This window comes from Marmota monax, unplaced genomic scaffold (genome assembly GCF_021218885.2).
Source record: "Marmota monax isolate L192 unplaced genomic scaffold, Marmota_monax_Labrador192_F-V1.1 WCK01_AAM20220418_F8-fsc00091, whole genome shotgun sequence".
Lineage (NCBI taxonomy): Eukaryota > Metazoa > Chordata > Mammalia > Rodentia > Sciuridae > Marmota > Marmota monax.
Window position 1 is genome coordinate 6353047 of NW_026692434.1, and position 11329 is coordinate 6364375.

The window sequence follows — 11329 nt, forward strand, 5'->3', positions numbered from 1 at the left end:
ATTGGAAGCTAGGAATTGGTTGGCAGGGAGTGTTGTTGTGGGTTTTTTTAACTTCCAAATTGCAGAGAGAAATGAGGGGAGTTCACCTACATCTGTAGGAAAAGTGGAAGCTGCTGTATGTGTTTTGAAAAACCAGCCTCTACCTCAGAGCAAAGCCTGTCGAGGGAAGGGACATGACCTTTGTCCTTGGAAAGACCCACAGAGCACTCCTAGGAACATTCCCACCCTGCTAAGTTGTTTATCTACAAATAACAGGAGAGATCTGCTGCGACAGGTGTCCCTGACTCAGTCAGGCTAGGTGGGGATCCATAGCAACCCCCTAGCAGCCACCAATCAGCATGAGACAGGGAAATATCTGGGATGCCAGATGACCCTCCCAGTAGTTTATGGTGGTTGATAATGTGTTGGGAAACCATGTAGTTCAGCATGTACACCCCTCTTGGCTTAAACCAATCAGTTCAAATGAATCCCCCTCTTGTAGTAACCAATCACCCTTACCCAACTTGTTCCCGCCAGTGAATGTGCTAACCATGTTTTAGAGTTGTTGTTTGATTTTCCCGTGGTGTGTGATGATTTGCTAAGAGATGCTATGATGTATGTGGGGGTCCCTGCCTTCTCCAAAGAATGTATAAACCTTCTGCAAACCCTTGGCTCCAGGCCTCTCAGCGTCACCAGTTGCTCTCTGTGCGTGGAGGACCAAGCTAGCTCACAATAAACACCTCTTTGCTGTTTACATCGATCTTGGTCTCTGGTGGTCTTTTGGGGGTCCCGAATTTGAGCATAACAGTTTGTTGCCAAAGAGGGAAGGTGAAGTAGGCATCATAGCCAAAAGATGTGTGTAGCCCTCAGTCCCAGTACCCCTTCTGCTCTCAAACAAGGACAAAAATGGAGGTGATCAGGATCCATGCTATGAAAATTAGGAAGAAATCATTCCAGGGCCAGTTGATGAATGGTGTCTTGGCTTGCAGGCTACTCACGTAAATAACAAAGAAGACAGCGGCAAGGAGCATCTCAATCATAGAGAAGCGTTCCCTGATGTGAAGCCACTGAGGCGCATCAGAATCACCAGGCACAATAGAATCTCAGCAAACAATTCCCTTGCGGATGCAGAGGACACACCAGCCTGGGGCCAAGAGATTCTGGGAATCCGCCACTCTGTGGGATGGAGTGCCTGCGAGCGCAGAGAATCCGCTGCCCCGAAAAATCATCTTTGATCAACACTATAAGAAAAGAGCAAGTTACAAATTTGAACAGCATGACCTCAGTTTTGTATGAGTACTCGATAATACTCTGCGACTAAGGACTCCACGGCTCAGAAAAGACCTGGCAAGAGGGGGAAGCCAAGGACTAGGTTGTGTGAGTGTGGAAAGCGGGATACCGTAGGAAGAGAGGCGCAGGGTACCCGGAGCTAGAGTATCCTGGTTGTAGGTGCTGGAAAGTCTAAAGAAATAGAGCGCCTTGCGTATAGCCCATTCTACCCGACCCAACCTCCCGGGATTCTGTGAACCGAGGCTTCCCTGCTCAAGAAGCTATCTATTGCAGCCATCTCCGAGCCTTCGCTCCACCCAGGACTAGTCATTACGGAACTATTGGGGATGTGGAAGCCCTTCATAAGCTCTGGGGCGCGTTACTGAGGCCGGACCCTTCACGTAGGGATCCCTGATCACAGAAGACTACGTAGAGAAGATGGATCCATGACCTGTTCACTCACGCACTCCTTACTTGCGCAGAATGAGTCTCCGCCTAGGGGCCGGCGCCCTCAACTTCAAGCTGCGCGGATTGGGCGGCCCCGCCTCGCCTGCAGACCAATGAACGGCCGGGGGCGGGGCTCTCGAGGCTGCAGACTTTCCACTGCGGGGTCTCTTTCAGGACTTTTCTGTGTTTGGGTGAGCGGGTCTTTGGTTCCTAGTTTGAGGACTTCGAGTTTCTGATTTAAACTTACTTCTGTGCGTCGACCCAGAAACCCAGAAACCTTGCAAGTGGTGTTCTGCCTGGAAACCGAATTGGACGAAATGGTGAGCAGAGGAGATGATGCTCCGTGAGACTATTTCCTCCATCGCCCAGCAGTATTCCGAGCCTCCTCGCTCTCTCCCCGAATTGATCTTCGGGTTGTGGAGTCACCGAATTTCTCTTTGGTATCCAAGTTTTTCCGTACGTAGACCTCAACCTTGAGAGAGTCATAACGATTGAGAAAGTGACTAAAACTCAGGGTGAGGGTTGTAGCTCAGTGGAAGAGCGCTTGCCTAGCAGGTATGAGGCACTAGGTTCCATTCTCAGCACCACATATAAATAAAGAAAGAATGAAAAGAAAGTCTGTGAGAGTTCTTCCTTCTGTCAGTCCACATTAGGTCCTGGGTCATTCTGGGAGAAGAGAATGATTGGGGATCCCGAAGAAATGAATAAAGATTACAATCAAGAATCTAGACCCAAACTCAAGGCCTCGTACATGGAAGTCAGCTGCTTCACCTCTGAGCTATATCTCCCCCAATTCTCTTTCTTTTACAGGGTGTCACTAGGTAGCCCAGGCTGACTTTGAACTTATGATACTCCTCCCTCCACCTTGAGTAACTGTGATTACAGGCACATGCCGCCACGTGGGTACACTACTGCATTCTTAATGAGAAACTTTGTTACAGATTATCAGAAACTTTATTTACTATTTGAAATTATATGTCAGTAACAATGAAACGTCCCATTCTTGCCAGGAGAATCTAAATCACTTTCATACAAATTAGCCTTGTGGTGCGCGCCTGCGGAAGGGGGCGGCTGGGGAAGGATTGCTGGTAAGATCCCGAGGGGAGGCTCGTGTGCCCGCCCCCGCCCTGGCTCCCAGCGCCAACCCAGGCGGCCGCCATAATAAAGGCGATTTTCATCTTCAACAACCACGGGAAACTGCGGCTCTCCAAGTTCTACCAGCCTTAAGGTGAAGATATACAACAGCAACCATCAGGGTATCTAAGAAAGATGAAAATATTTGTAATTTCCTAGAAGGAGGATTTTGATAATCAGTCTTAAGCTGTGTAATTTACTGTGACCTATGGAGTTAAATCTAATTAACTGGTGGAACTGACAACAAACTGATTTATAGACATTATGCGACCCTATATTTTGTCTTCTGTGTGGATTCTTCAAAAAGTGAACTTGGCATTTTTAGATCTAATTCAAGTGTTCGCAGAAAACTTAGGCAAATGTTTTTGTCTGTGAACTGGATTTAATTTTCCATGTAGACAAGGTTCACGATATTCTTGCAGAAATCGTTATGGGGGAATGGTATTGGAGCCCAGCATGAATGAGATTGTTACATAATTGATTCACAAAATAAACTGGAGAGATCTGAGGCTGGCTTAGAAGGAGCTCCAGCCCCTGCTGTATCAGCTGTAAATATGAATCTTCCTGAGATCCCAAGAAATATCAACATTGGTGACATCAGTATAAAAATGCCAAACCTGCCCTCTTTAAAATAAAATATTTAAAAGGCCACTCCCAGGTAAAATCCAGGGGGAAAAGTCATCTAAGTTTACCATGCAGTTGTTTACTAAAAATAGCAGAGGAGAGTTTTAAATTTTGCTCTTGGATTTAAGTCAAGGTACTGTATAGAAATTGTGTAAAATCAGTATGGAAGTTCAATGTTGCTTTTCTTGCTCAGTGGTTTAATTGAGTAGTTCCAGGGTGATTTTTTTTTTCCTTCTTAAACTGCATTCCTATGCCCACCTAAGGCATGCCTCTGTGTATTGGCTATTACAGTATTTTGAAAAGTAAGATATTTCTTTAATTATGCACAACCTAAAATGTTGGTGTTTTGTATGGATCATCAGTGCAGCATTCCTTAATTCTCTGCTATTTGTCACAAGTGTTATTTAAGAACCAAGTGTGTATTGCATGAAAACATTATGACCTTTTTCTCTTAGTTTAAATAAATTCCAAGATAACTGGACGTTTAAAGCACCTGTCTGACATCTACTTTAGCAATAATTTTATGACTCTCTGACTCAATAAAGTAAATAAAAGTATATTTTGTCACTGTTAAAAAAAGTTAGCCTTGATTTGCAACTGGTTTCAGATAAGGGGTTTCTCGATACAACATTACACATCTTTCTCAGTTTTGTAATTTTAAAAAAAACCGGATCCCTCCATCCACATCACAGACAAGACCTGATGTTAATCCTTACACATATAGCACAAAGCAAAACTATATTTTGAGGCTTGCCCTTGTTATGTTGTGCAGGCTACTCTTCTTTTAATTAATTAATTAATTTAGTTAGTTTTTGTTTGTATGTGGTGCTGAGGATCGAACCCCGGGCCACATGCAGGCCAGGCAAGCGCGCTACCACTTGAGCCACATCCCAAGCCCATGCAGGCTACTCTTGAACTCTGGGCGCAAGAAATACTTCTACTCTAGCTTCTGGAGTAGCTTAAACTACAGGCACAGGCCACTGACCCACTCACTGTTTTAAAGTTCTCTTTGGTTTTTGGGACTGTAGCTCAGTGGTAGAGCACTTGCTCAAGGTTCTGAGTTTGATCCTCAAAAATACACATGCCCATTTCACTTAAACAGCTTTCTTTCCCAAAATATTATGAAAAAGAAAATAATGTTTTTATTGTCGGTGAGATGTCCTTTGGTTTTCTGTTATGCAGTCTCCTCACTGGAATGAGTCAATAAACCTGGTTGTGTCAGACTACAAGTCCCTAATAATCTTTAAGTTGACTTTTTAAGCTAGAATTACTTATTTTATTTGTATTGGTATTGGGGATTGAGCTCAGGCACTTTTCCTCTGAGATACATCCCCAGTACTCTTTTATGTTTTAATATGAGACAGGGTCTGGCTAAGTTGCTAAAGTTCTTGCTAAATTGCTGAGGTTGGCTATGAACTTGGGCTCCTGCTGTCTCAGCTTCCCTGTCTCTGGAATTGTAGGCATGCATCACCCTGCCTAGCAAGGAGGTTCAACTGAGGTTTGTACAAGACCCTCAATGCAGTAGATGTAGATCAGGACCCTCAACTTGTTAAAATGTGCTCATCAAATTCAAAAATTCCTTGTTTCTCTTGGATACAATTGCATGGGGGAGGTTGTCTTTCTGTATTTCATTACTTCTTTCTTTCTGTACATAAATGAGTGCTGGGAAATAAACCCAGGGCATCATGAATACATCTATTCATGAGTTGCATCCCCATTATCAAGTTGGATGATCAGGGGGTGTTGGAGATGAAACCCAGGGCCTCCTGTATGTGGGGAAGAAATCAAATCTTAGAGATAAAGTGATTACAACTTTAAACCAGCCTTTATAGAAACTTTAAAGGCATGTAAAAGTCTATTGCAATCCTACTTGCTGAACATACAGTTCTGTGAAAACTATAAAGATGTGCTGGGGATATAGTTCAGTGGTAGAGCACTTGCCAGGCATATACATAATCTGGGTTCCATCTGCAGCATAAAACAACAACAACAACAACACTATGTCTGTGATCTCAGCTACTCATGAGGCTGAGACAGGAGAATCACATGTTTGAAGCTAGCCTGGGCAATTTAGGGAGTCCCTATCTCAAAATAAATAATAAAAGCTCAGTGATAAGGTGCCCTCTAGGTTCTATTCCCAGTACTATATTAACAAATAAATAAATGAAGCAGAACCTGGAAACTTTGTTTGTTTGTTTATAAGTACTAGGATTGAATCCAGAGGTTCAACTGAGTTACATCACCAGCCCTTTTATGTTTTATTTTAGTTCACAGCCTCTCTAAGTTTCCCAGGCTGGCCTTGAATTTGTGAACCTCTTGCCTCAGCTTCCTGAGTAGCTGGAATGACAGACATGCACCACCACATCAGGCAAGATCCCTTTTAAACACACCCAAATAGATCTTATTATGTTTCCCTAAGCAACAGAATTGAATGTGTTTAATATTATATGTTTATTTTAGGATATTATCAAAGTTTTTCTTTTTCTTTTTTTTTTTTTTTTTTAGTACTAGGGATTGAACCCAGGAGTGCTTTACCACTGAGCTATATCCCCAGCCCTTTTTAATTTTTTTTCTTTTGAGACAGGGTCTCCCTAAATTGCTTAGGGCCTCCCTAAATTGCTGAGGCTAGTTTGGAACTGATGATTCTTCTGCTTCAGGCTCCCAAGTAGAGTTGCAGGTATTACAGATATCAGATATGAGCTATCACACCTGGCTATACCAAAGCTTTTGTTAAAACACAAAACAAAACTTTTCAAGAAAGTACTGGGTATGGTGAGGCACACCTATAATCCCAGGATGAAGCAGGAAGGTCACCAGGCAGCCTCAGCCCTGAGTTTTCTTTTTCTTTTTTTTTTAAAGAGAGAGAGAGAGAGAGAATTTTAATATTTATTTTTTAGTTTTCGGCAGACACAACATCTTTGTATGTGGTGCTGAGGATCAAACCTGGGCCGCATGCATGCCAGGCGAGCGCGCTACCGCTTGAGCCACATCCCCAGCCCCAGCCCTGAGTTTTCAATCCCCAGTGTGTGTGTGGGGGGGAGTGTTTTTTGACCATAATCCTAGATGCAAAAAGAAAAAGAATTAATGCAACATATGTGAAGCAGTAGCCAACCGTTTTCAGTACCATATATAAACTCTAAAGTTCTGTGGTACAGAATAAGTGCCATTAGCCCTGGGCATGTTGATACACATCTGTAATCCCAGCAGTTTTAGAGATTGAGGCAGGAGGATTGCAAGCTCAAGGCCAGCCTGGGCAATTTAGTCAGACTGTTGCAGAAAGCTTGGTCCTTGTCCCCAATGCCAATCCAATAATGAGAACATGTTTTTTTTTTGTTTGTTTGTTTTTGTTTTTTTTTTGTTTTTTTTAAGGAAAAAGTTTATTGCTTTGCTAGCAAAAGAGAAACACAGTGGACTCCTGTCCCAAAGGCTGTGATTCTGCCCATCAGCAGGAACAGAGGGCTCAGAGAAAATGAGATTAGGGAGGAGAGATTAGAAAGGAAATCAAGGAAAAGAAGATCAAAGAGGAGGAAAGATTAGGGAAAAGAAGATCAGGGAGAAGAAGGTTGGGAAAAGAAAAAATATGTAATTTTCAAACCCACAAGTCAAAGCATCAAGTGAACCCTGTTATAAAACCTTGTCTCAAAATAAAAAAAAAAATGAACTGGTAATATAGCTAAGTGGTAGAGTACCTCTATATTCAATCTCCAGTAAAAAACAAAACAAATTAAAAAAATCACAATGAGCTACTGTGATCCACTAGCTTATATCATGAAGAAGATGAACTTCATATAATGGTTTGAGTTTGAACAGACTTTTCAAGGTGAGAAAAAATTGGGAAAATTATGTATTGTGGGTTTTTTTTAATAGAAATGTACCATTTTATTACAAAGTCTCACAAAAATGAAAATAGTATCTTAGAAAGGAAGCTAGACTACCAACCTTCACCTGTGGAACTGGGGGGGAAGACAGGGCAGTGTGAGTTTCTTGGCTCTCTTGAGGCCAGTGGGAAGGTAAGAAAACAACCAATGGCTGATGTTAGGAGTCTGAAAAGTACAGGGGGTCCCTGAAGACCCACCCATCCCTTCTAGAACACTTGGCAAGGGCACCTTTCCAAAGGTACTAAACAGACCCTTGTCATTTTAGGATTTTTCTTATGGTTACATCCTTTCCGCCCAGATCTGCACGGTTCAAAAGACTTAAAGAGGGATGGGGAACAAGGCAACTGCTGGAAGTTTCCTCAACACAGCTGCCTTGGGATCAGGGCCCTGGTTCCTATCTAGTCCCTGGGGACATTTATATTTAATATATTTTATATAAATACACAGAGAAATAGAAAATATAAAAATCTGAGGGATTGGAGGAAAAAGGTGGGGAACTTGGCCAGAAGCCAAAGCTGCAGAAGTCTGCTCAGGCCAACTTGACCTCCTCTTTGACCCCTTTGGCTTCTGGCTTCTCCTCCTTGGTTTTCTCCTCTTCTGTGACTTCTTTCTTCTCCTCTGGTGCCGCGTCCGGCCAAGGGAGCTGAGTCCGGCGAGGGACGGCGAGGTTAAAAGACACACAGGACACCAAGGTTCTTCATCCAGGAGTCAATAATCTTTATTGCTAACACACCTTTTTTTATACCCCAAGCAGCAGAAGTGGAAAGCTACCCAAAAGCAGGAGGGAGGGGGGGAGAAATTTAGTTTCAACATCTATTATTGTCAGGTACTGAAACCTCCCTTAACAATAAGTCCATCAGACCAGAAAAGGTCAAGGCATTCCCGTGGGATACATATGTCTCAGACAGATAAGCAGGAACAGAAAAACCGCAAGTTCGCCATGGCCTTGTGAGCTGGCCACACTGGCATGCAGAACAAACTAGTGGAGGTAGGGCTCCAGGGGCCAAGGTGGACCTGTTGCCAACAAGTCCCCCTCTTTTGTTTTTTGCATGTCAGTGGGAATCAAGTAACCCCTGTCTTAGGTCGTTCACAGCCCTTGCCATGCTTACCCGTCTCTGGGAAGGCCCCGATTCCCTGGCTTAGGTCGCACAGCAAGCGTGAAAGTTGCCCGTCACTGGGTACTACAAGATCAGCTCAAGGTGTTATGACCTATCAAGACATTATTGCGGTGAACGCTTAACCGTCTCCACCTACGGGACCCATGACCGTCACCGCCGAATGGCAGATGTGATTGGACCGAGAGATTAGACAGCAAAGATCCTAGTACAGGAAGGCAAGAGGGAGAGGTATGCATAGAGAAAAGATATGGCAGGAGTTCTTCTTTTAAGGAGGACACTCATCTTCGGATCGGTCTGAAGTATATCTCAGAGAGGCGATCATCCATCTTCAAGCGTTGATAGTGAACCTGTATTGGCTTAGAGGCTAAGATATTAATTTGATCCTTAATGAATTGTACTATCTTATTTACAATGCAGGGTCCTATTGCCACTACTAGAAGGAGGCCTAACAATGGCCCCAATAAGGGAAGAAGATAAGGCAAAAATCCATTAAGTCCAGTCCAGAGAGGGTTCTCAAATAATTCCCTCCTCCTTTTTTCTAGGTCTTCTTGGAGTTGCTTAATTTTTGTGCGAACTATGCCAGACTTGTTAGCATAAAAACAGCACCTCTCCCCAAGGGCTAAACAAATTCCCCCTTGATTGGCAGTAAGCAAGTCTAAACCCCGCCTGTTCTGAAGAACTACTTCTGCTAGAGAGTCTATCTGGTCTTGTAAGTCTTTAATGGTTCCCGACAGGGTTTGCACATCATCTATAAGCTGTTGAGATAGGCGGCGGTAAGAATGTATAGCCGTACCCAATCCCGCCGTGCCTGTACCCACAGCAGCGGTTATTCCAAGGCCAACAAGGAGTGGTAAGGCCTGCACAGCTCTCTTGTGTCTTCTAACTAAGATGTCTAGGCTAGGAATGGGTAGGGGTTCATCTCCTGAGATAATCGTGATATCAGGAAGCAGTAATGCCAGAATGCAACCACCAGTCCAATTTGCTGGGAGCCTGGGAAAAGCTAAATTTCCACCACACATAAAAACTGTACCATTAGGGGGACAAATGGGCGGAGTAGGTGAGGAGTAATTCTTTACTAATGAGCAGTTTCCAAAGGAAGAGACTCCAACATCAACATCATAGGTATTATTTTGCATCATGCCCAGAAGGCATGACATAAAACCACCTAGAGGCTGCACCTTAAAGGGTAGCCCAGATTGACATGTGTTGTCATCATCAATGGTATAATTGATGGGAACCGCCAATGGCATGACTGCACCTGCCGTCATGCAGAGCCAGCAATCACCAGCAAGGGTAGGGTTGGAACTGTTAAGTAAAGAAAAGGTAGTTTCTAGGATATCTAATGTATTGGCATCTAAATCAGGAAGCTTGGATTTGGGCAATATCAAGGGGTGGTATGTAGGCTTAGGGATCTCTGGCTTTAAAAGCTTAATCACCTGAAGGTGTTTGATAGCATCAGTGGGTCCCCCTCCGTCAGAGATTCCGATAGGGGCCTGCATGGGCCAGCAGGAGGGTTTACCCACGACGCCCTCACATCCCGCCTCCGTTAACCGAGTCGTGATGCCTTCCCCTCCCCGGTCACCAAGAAAAGGAATATAATTATAAGTGGTCCCCCATTCTCCACGGGTGTTAGTTAGGATGGCCTCAAAATACTGTTTTCCTTGATTATTAACACAAATTGAGGCCGATGTATAACAGGAGATGTGCATTCCCAGGGTGTAATGACAAGTGGCGGGACAGCTTCCAAGAGTCTCGGTCGGATTAGGGACAACAAGTCCCGGCTTATTAACACATACCCATTTTGGTTGCTTAAATCCTCCGATGTTTTCATTGAGTTCAGCCGCCATGTAGGCTACTTTAGTCCCACAATCAATGCTCTGGATATAACCAGAGGGGGCCGAGTGCCGGGGCCCTCCCTTACACTCGCAAGGGGCTCCAAAAAGATATTCATGAATATTCCCAGGTGGGGGGTCAAGCCCTCCTTCAACAAACCTGTCCAGAAGGAATGCCACAAGAGGGGTCCAGCTCATGAGGTGTGTCTCGGCACTCACTTGAAGGGGTGAGAACAACAGCGGCAGGATCAGCCATCTTGGGAACTTCATTTTGTCTTGAATTTTCATTCACCGGTCTGGTGCAGCGCTCCGGGATCCAAATGGGCTTCTCAGTTCCTGGGGGAAAAACACATACAGCTCCCCTCACTCTAGCTAAGAGTGGAGCCGGGGGTTGCCACTTTCCGGTGGATAAATCTTTCCACCTTATTTGAGCATCTTGTACAGTGGGAGGGGAAAAGTGGCGTTGTGCAGCTGTGCGCCCTCCAGTGTCAGTGAGTAAAAAATTTAAAATAAATAAGGTTATGCTTAGAAGTGCTTGTGGTCCCTGACAATTCCGGTATATCTCCCCCTCTTTTGTTTTTTTGTAAATAAGTTTTTAAATGTTGATGGGCTCGTTCCACGATAGCTTGTCCCTGTGGATTATAAGGGATTCCAGTCTTATGATTAATTTCCCATTGGGTGCAAAACCGTTGAACCGCCTGGCTTACATATGCGGGACCATTATCGGTTTTGAGGCATCGTGGGGTGCCCATGGAGGAAAAGGCTTTTAGAAGATGACTGATAACGTCCTTAGCCTTCTCTCCAGTATGTAAGGTGGCAAAAATGAAGCCAGAATATGTGTCAGTGGAAACATGTATAAAGGAGAGCTTACCAAAGCTAGGGAAGTGTGTAACATCAGTTTGCCAGACATCATTAGGTTGTAGTCCTCTTGGATTAACCCCAAGGGAAGGAGAATGAATAAATGGTGCACAGGTTGGACATAATGAGACAATCTGTAAAGTTTGGTCTTGTGAACATCCTGTGTGGAAGCGTAAAGACTGTGCATTTA

General features: G+C 44.1%; 1 pseudogene; it reads left to right on the top strand.

Annotated features, from left to right (window-relative positions):
- The first annotated feature begins 1694 nt into the window (after positions 1-1694).
- LOC124091827 (AP-3 complex subunit sigma-1-like) lies at positions 1695-3464 on the top strand (annotated as a pseudogene).
- The last annotated feature ends 7865 nt before the right edge of the window (positions 3465-11329 follow it).